This window comes from Euprymna scolopes, chromosome 11 (genome assembly GCF_053919585.1).
Source record: "Euprymna scolopes isolate OS-2025 chromosome 11, ASM5391958v1, whole genome shotgun sequence".
Taxonomy (NCBI): Eukaryota; Metazoa; Mollusca; class Cephalopoda; order Sepiida; family Sepiolidae; genus Euprymna; species Euprymna scolopes.
This window is the reverse complement of record NC_136492.1, coordinates 101,495,115-101,503,584: the sequence shown is the minus strand read 5'-3', so window position 1 is coordinate 101,503,584 and position 8,470 is coordinate 101,495,115.

Below are 8,470 nucleotides of genomic sequence, written 5' to 3'. Positions count from 1 at the left end.
GGCAAAAGTGGTGGATGTGATAAAGAGCAAAGCTGGTCTGGTGCGAAAGGTTAGACATCAAATGGGTCAGGACAAGTTAAAAGGCAATGCTGAGAGATTTATTGAACGCCCAATTCAAAAATTGGTTGCATTAGTAGAAAATAACATAAAAAAGAAAAAAAATTAAAATAAGGCAATAGACTTGATCTTGTAGTGAAATTGCCACCGATCAGTAACTGGTTTCCCAATGATCGATGATAATTTGGTGGGAGTGTAGCTGCAGCCATAGTAGTCCCATCAATTTCAATAACCCCTCCCCCCTTTCCTTATCACCAGTTGTTGCTGTCCGCTTATTTTCTGCAGACTCAAAGCAGAAGTAGGAAAAGAGGCTAGAACGATTCCACATCATTTTGACTACTGGCCCTTGGAGAGACAACATGGTAATTGACATTCATTAATCTATCTCAAGAACTTATCAAGTTTCTTTCGGAAATTAATATTAAAATGTATTCCTTATTAAATATAATATTTTCTTTTACAGTTTTCACAGTGTTTAATAAAACTATATACATCAGTTGAAGCGTCACTCTTTTCCTTGAAACCGGCTGGTAGTTACACTTTGACTTATTCGTTAGTATTTCGATCACTTCACTTCATCTCTAGAATATTTTCAAAACACTTGGAATCATATGCATTTGATTTCTTCTCTTGGCTGATTTTGAGATGCCAAGTTTCACTTTCATATAATAGTGTGGACAAAACGTTGCATAGTGCCAGTGTTAACTTTATGTTAAATAGTGGAATATATACATATATGTGAGGTGTGTCTATAATGTATGTAGGTATATAATGAGTTTCTTGTTTCGTCTAGTGTGTATAATGTATAAATACAATTCAACAGGACATTTTATAAATAAACAGTCCCTTACAACAAAGGAATGGAACATCTATTTGGGGTTTTTACATCTTGCCAAATAGGAAAACATTACCTTTATTCATCTGGGGTCTTGAGTGATGAACCTGCCAAAGTTGAAATGAATATCGATCCCAAGGAATTACCAACAAGCCTTGGGTTGCGTTTTTAGATAACTTTCATTCCAAATGCTTTCCCAGTGGAAGATTGCATGCGTCTTAGATTCTGATTTCCCCTGGCAGATAGGGCCCTAGCCCTGTCGCTAGCTGACCCTGTCTCTAATGCTCCAACTGTCCGTCTCCTTCTATCTAACTGACCACTGACTAAATATATATCTCTACTATTCACTTGCTATGACATCACTCAACTCACATTTTTTAACATGTGACTTTGAATCACGTTTTTGATCTGTTATTTTGAAACCTATTTGTTTGAGTATTTTAACATTCATTTCGGCAAGATTGCATTTCTGGTTCTTTTGTTTATTATCTAACCTATTCTAAATTCCAAAACCTGGAAACATATTTGCTCTTTGTACACAAACTAATTCTGCATACCAACAAATAATAGTGTTCTTTTATTTAACATTTTAACTTTTAAGAATAATAGTCGATGTTTCTAAATCGACTATTAACCAAGGTAACCAGGTGTTGCTCCGGCATAATCTAACAGTTATTAAATCTTAATTTAGATCTGAGAGTGAGTTTTTTTCTGTTTCTCCAGATCTTGCAGAGGTGATTAAATGCAGCCGAAGCCTTACCTATCCTGCACTGCAATTCATAGTCCATACTGTCTTCTTTGTTTATGGAGCTTCTTAAGTTTGTTAGATTATGAGGAAATCACCTCTGATGAGAGTTAGAATAGAAGCTTTACGGTGATGAATTTTTTAGATAAGGATTGATTCTTTGTATTCTTCAGATTTGTTCTCATCTTGAGTGCTATTTGCATGTTTCGGTTGATGTAAACTCCGACTTTCTTCAGATGTGACTTGTGTAACTCTGGAATCTGCATGAACAGAAGCCTTTATTTAACCCGTGAGGGTATTATGTTTACATTCAATCAGCTATGACTAGGCAGAAGTCATGAATAATTCGCAATTGAATTTTAAATATCGCCTGAGTGAGTTGTTGCAAGCAGTTTTAAAGGTGGCTTTGGTTTCAGGGCAACTCTTTTGCTGATAACAATTAAAAATGGTTTCTGTGATCAATAGCAGTGGCATACTCGAGATTATACCATGGTTTGCTTGTTTGGTATCTTTTATTTTAGAGGGTATATAAAACTTGATACAAGTAATTAAGCATTCAGATATACCAAAGGCGTCACAGGAAATATTCTTTCTGAAAATGGCAAATTTTGGAGACAAAAGTCTAAAACTATTGCAAACAAAAGTAATACACTCTGCAATGGATTGAAGATATTGAAGATCTTTGAAATTAGATTTGGTCATGATTTGATATTTTCATTAGTTTTACAAATTGTTTTTTTTTTTTTTACTGCTGACACCGTTATGACTTTTTGTCATGCAAGTCTTCTTCCGAGGCTTCTACAAGAGATTGACTTTAGATAAAAAATGAAAAATTTACATCAAATCTATCGCTGGAAAAATGGTTGGATCATTGTACCACTTAAGAAAATAGACTCTTGATGTAATCCTCTACAAGTTCCTATTTAATTGCTTCCCCCTCAAGGATAAAGTTAAACATAAGGTTGGTTATGTGGGGTAGGGGAGAATTCTAGCACTCTAGGTGGGAGAAAAATAAAAATTGGTCTTGTCTAGGACTCCTCCAACAGCACAAATACATTTTGATTCCAGGCCGAAAACTAGAAACATCCTAAGTGGGAGTACCAATGTTGCCACATCATTATGCTATGATGAAAGAACTTACTCTGCTTCTACATGCATAGCTCAGGCAGAATTCTGATAAACAGAGTTTCTTTGCACGGGCTACTCATTTATGGAACTTTACAGTTGGACTGCTTTCCTGCAAATTCTTATGTGGATATCAAACTTAGTGAATTTACATTATCAATCCTCTCATTCTTCTATCTCGTAATACTTATCCTCAAGTGGCTTTTGGCTTAAGTGATGACTTAAAATTTATTAATACGCACACACCTTGCTAATACACAACAAAATACTGGAACAAAACAGAATTAAGACAGCAAATCCGTGAAAAAGTAAAAGAATATTCTCTCAGAACTATATCAATAAAAGATTAAAAAATTTTTTAACATATTTGTGCAGATTTGTGGCATCAATCAATCAATCAAGAAATCGATAAGGGTTTTATCACTCAATGAGGGACCCCTCCCTGTACTTTAGCCATCTAACTCTGGTCCTGGATATGACCTTAAACTATATCCAGTGGCGAGGCCCCAGCTTGCGGGCTTCGGGGAGTGTGGAGCCACCCTTTAATTGGCATTGCTCCCAGGTCTACTCTGACCCGGAGTGGTAGTACCTGTTAGGGTCCCAACTATGGGTTAAATAGAAACCGACTTGAAAAAAAGAAAATATATTCTATTAAAACTTTTTTCTTCAAAATAACTGGATTCGGCATTAAATAACCCGAAAAGTGTTGACATGCAGTAAAACAAACAACCAACCAACCAAGCTATCTGTTGCCATTTGGGACCCATGTGTTGTATCAGGTTGTCCCTCCATCTTGTACTTTGTCTTCCCTTTGACCTCTTATATTCACTAGGTGTCCATTCTGTTGTCCTGATGGGCCATCTGTTGTCATGTTGTCTGGCTACATGCCTTGCCCATCTGTGTTTGTATGTTTTGATGGCAGTATTGATGTCAATAACTCTTGTTTGTTGGCGGATCCAGATATTTGTCTTTCTGTCTTGTAGAGTGATGCCTAACATTATCCATTCCATCTTCCTTTGTACTACTGTTAGGATTTCACTTCGGCGAGTTGTCAGGGCCCACTTTCCCAAAAGCTGCTCCTCTCAATGCTATCCTTCGCTTTATCTGAGGGAGGAGATCTCCATCTTTCGTTATTTTTCTTTCCCAAGTAGTTGTAACTTTCAACTTCCTCAATTGTCTTTTCATCAACAATTATTGGCGACTTGGCAGCGTGCTGGTATAACATCACTTTGGTTTTCCCAAGATGCATGTTTGCTTTTAGAGTGGATGTCGTTTAGAATGTCATTTAGTTCCTGAGAAACAAGTTCTTGATAAGTCGTTCCTCTTACTATGATATTGTCCTTTTGACTACTGTACATTCTTTAACCCTTATCCTCGAGTGGCTTCTGGGCCTTGATAAGTGGTGATTCCTTTGTAAAAAAAAAAAAAAAAAAAAAAAAAAAAAAGGAGAGTGTGCCATCAGTACTGTATCATTAGTCAAAATGAGATGTGACAGGTGTTCGCCATCGTTGTTGACTCCCCTACCCTCCCACTTAATCCGACTGATCATCGCATCCTGGACACAGGCTGTGAAGAGTTTTGGCAAGATGTTGTCACCTTGTCTTGCTCCCCTCTCCAGCTTCATCTTGTTGCTGTCACAATGGAGCTTTAAAGTAGAAGTAGCCCCACTGTACAGGTCTTTCAGTAAAGTGATGTATGTAGAGTCAACTCCTTGATTCTCAAGGGCAGTGAACAGTAGATCAAACTCTATAGTCAAAAGCTTTTTCGTAATCCACAAAGGCAAAGCACAGTGGAATCTTGTCTTCATTGGCTTTCTTCTGCAGTTGACTGACAGCCTGGATGTAGTCGATGATGGAGTAACCTGCTTGTTCTCGCGGTTGACGACTGTCTAGTGTCCCTAGCATACGTCTTAGCAATACTTGACATAATACCTTGTATGTCACTGGCAGAAGGCTGATAGTTCTTAATATCTGCAGTGTCTCCCTTTTTTATGAATAATGACCACTGATGCATTCCTCGATTTATCTGAAACTTTTCCACTGGAGAGGCACTTATTAAACAGTCTTGTAAACATCTCAACAATAGGTTCACCACCGCTCTGTAGTACTTTTGCAGTAACACCATCCTCTCTTGCAGCCTTGCCTGACTTCAGTCGCTTAATAGCTGCTCTCACTTCCGATGGGAGGAGGATACTGTTCCCCAGATTTGAGTGCATGAAAGGTTGGAGCGTATCCTGGTTGTTTGGTGGCATAGAGGTTAGCATAGAACTTCTTTGCACCTTGAAACAATTCTGTCTAAGTCATGGATGAGAGTGTCATCATAAGTATACTATTAATTGATAGATTAATAATGATCAAGAATACTGTGTAAAGTGTTAAGCAAAGAACATTTTATTTATTTATACTAGAATGAGTGTGTAAATGTTGACAAACTAAAGCTTTAGATTTGTCACATATTAGCTGGTGTGGATTTTTTGTTCGCAGGCCACCATTAAAATTAACTAAATAATTAGTGAAGAGAATGTTAATCTCCCTCTCTGATTAGAGTTAATGGTCTCCAAAAATAAAACCTTTAAAGAAACACTTAGCAAACGTCTCCTTGTGTCTTTCCTGCATGAAAAGAAGCTATATTTGCATAGTGTTCACTACTAGATGAAATTGTGGTGATGAAGAGAGGTGGCGGCATCAGGCAAGGACAATAAAAGACCTATGTGCGTATAAAGAACTTTCTGTTAATGAAAACATTAGATTCATTACAAATATACGGTAGTGGGCATAATATAAGGGATGGAAACAAAGATATAAGTATGTGTAAAACTTAACTTATGTATTATTAGCAATGAAACTTTTACTGAATAAACATTAGGGTGTAATGCAGAAGTATACAAAGTCACAAAATTTTATATAGTTTTTTTTTTTTTTTTTAATAAAGATTAAATAGAATAAAGGAAATAAGCTAAGCTACTAGAAAAAAGTTAAACATTATTATTTTGCAAAAACTTAATTTACATTGTTTAAAAATTTGTTTTAAAAAGAGCTTTTCAACAAAAAGTACAAATTTATTTATCATTAGGACCTTCATTTTTAATATGGAAAATTTTGCGTGCAAAATGCTTTTTTGAAGAAAACTCACTATGAAGAAAAAGGTCCATTTTAGAAATTTCTAATATTGATCATAGATCTAAAAGTGTCATTCATTGTATAATTAGCAAGTATAAAACAATAGACGCAAAACCAATAAATTGGCAGGCCTTCAAAAATATATCAAAGAGAAGATCGAAGAATTGTTAATGTCTACAAAAAGCCGTTCGGAACTGCTACATAAATTGCTAGTAAATTTAATAAAGAGAGACAGATAAGATCTTAGGGAAAATGGTTGCTTGCACATTAAAAAATGCAGTATTGCATGGGCATATTCCAACTTTTAATACTCATTTCAAAGCGAAACCAAAGGGCATACTTGGAATATATGAAACGATGTGTTGTTTAGACAGACACAATGGGATACAGTTCACTTCAAGGACGAGTCTAAGTTTAATATATTTGATTTCTAACAACAAAACTTACGTTCACCAAAGAACAGATGAAAGACTTTTCTGAATGTGGCAAGAAAACCTTTAAGTTTGGTGGCAGTGTGATAATGTGAGCAATGATTTCATCTGCATACATTGCAAAAGAATTCTTCACTAGCATTCTGTGGTACCAGTTTACAAAAACTCTGGTGAAAGAACTGACCCATTAAATTATCGCCCAATTAGCCTCCTCCCTCTTTTCATCAAAATATTTGAATCTTTAATTAATCAAGTTTTAGTCCACCACCTTACAGCTGCTAAACTTTTGTCTGAGCACCAATATGGATTTAGGCGAGCCTGTTCTACTGCAGATATTCTAACTGTAATCTCTGAATGATTATACTAAGCACTGGATAAGGTAGGAGAGGAGAGGGCAGTAGCCCCAGATATATCTAAGGCTTTTGACAGAGTGTGGCATGATAGTCTTCACATGAAAATAAAATCCTATGGTATTACTGGACGAATGCTTAGCATAATTAGATCCTTCTTAAATGAGAGAAGAATCCAGGTTGTCCTTGATGGACATACATCCAAAAAATTTGATATAAATACAGGTGTACCTCAGGAATCGATCCTTGGGCCTTTATTATTTCTGATATTCATAAATGACTTACCTGATAAAATTGTCTCTGAGATGGGTATATTTGCCGACAACACCATGCTCTATAGCAGCCACGTGGGAAAAACTAATGAGCACATATCTAAGGTAATGGCTGAAACTCTAGAGGAAGACCTTCAATATGTAGTGGAACGGGGTCAGAAATGGATGGTAACGTTCAACGCTGCCAAGACAAAGCTCGTTTCCTTTAATAATTATATGAAACCTTACCAACCACAAATAGCTATGGCTAGAGATACTTTACCTGAAAGTACTTTGTTTAAAACTCCTTGGCTTTCACAGGAAAACAGGAGTTGGAATAGATGCATCAAGATCATTGCCAAGGCTGCTGCAAAGAAGGTGGGCTCGCTATACTGTGCTAGAAAGTTACTTACGCCTGAAAGTATCCTGTACCTCTACAAAGCCACCATTCGCCCATGTATGGAGTACTGCTGTCACATTTGAGCTGGTGCATCTGCTACTAGTCTCTCACTCCTGGACAGGGTCCAAAAGAAAGTTGCCAACCTAATAGGTCCCAAACTGTCAGCCCCCATCCCATCGACGAAATGTTGCAGCCCTGTTCCTGTTTTACAAGTATTTCAATGGTGGATGCTCTGACAAACTACAAGCCCTTATACCCCCAACAAATCCGACAAGCAGTGAAGTCCCACCCCCTACACAGTTGAGATCCCTAGATGTAAGAAAGCCTTCTACTCTAATAGTCTCTTCCCCAGAACTGCAGGACTTAGGAATTCTCTTCCAGTTTCCTACTTTCCCAACTGTACGGACATGCAGAAGTTTAAGTGTAATGTGAACAGATATCTTGCTGCTAAACTCCCTACATAGTACCCCTGCAACTTAGGTCTTAGATAGTAGTCTCTACATCAAAGTGGCAATGTGCCTTGTTTGGGGTGAAAATGTAATAAGATAGCATGTGGTATCAAAATTACACCATAATCTATAGATTCATACGATAGCATGTGTTATTGTGCGTGTTACGCTTACATCTTTTTTTTCTTTCGAGTCATTGCCATTTGTTATTAGCCTGAGTGTTCAGTATTGTCCGGGTGTTTGAACGTGTGTGTTGAGCAAAAACAAAAAAGTGGTAGTAGGCAGGCAGCAATATTTGTTGTCCAAAGGGTCGAGCTTCAAAACGATATCAATCTCGTGAAAATCCATCACCTCTGTCAAAAGTTTTAGGCAGACATACAAACAGGTGAGATTTGTATCATAAATGACTTTCCATTTCTTGTAATAAATAATTTTACCAAGAATTCTTCCCAAGTTTTGGTTATAACTGATGGCAATCAAGTTATATATATATACACACACACACACATTTTATTTTTCTTTGTAAGCTGATACACTGAAATCATGGATATATATATATATATATATATATATATTATTTTTTTTTTTTTTTTAAATCACGACTTTGATATATAAGAATCCATAGAAAATTGACTACAATAATGAAATCTGCATAAATTAAAATCATATTTTATGATCGGCGTCCCTTCTAGGTAAGATAAATACTCT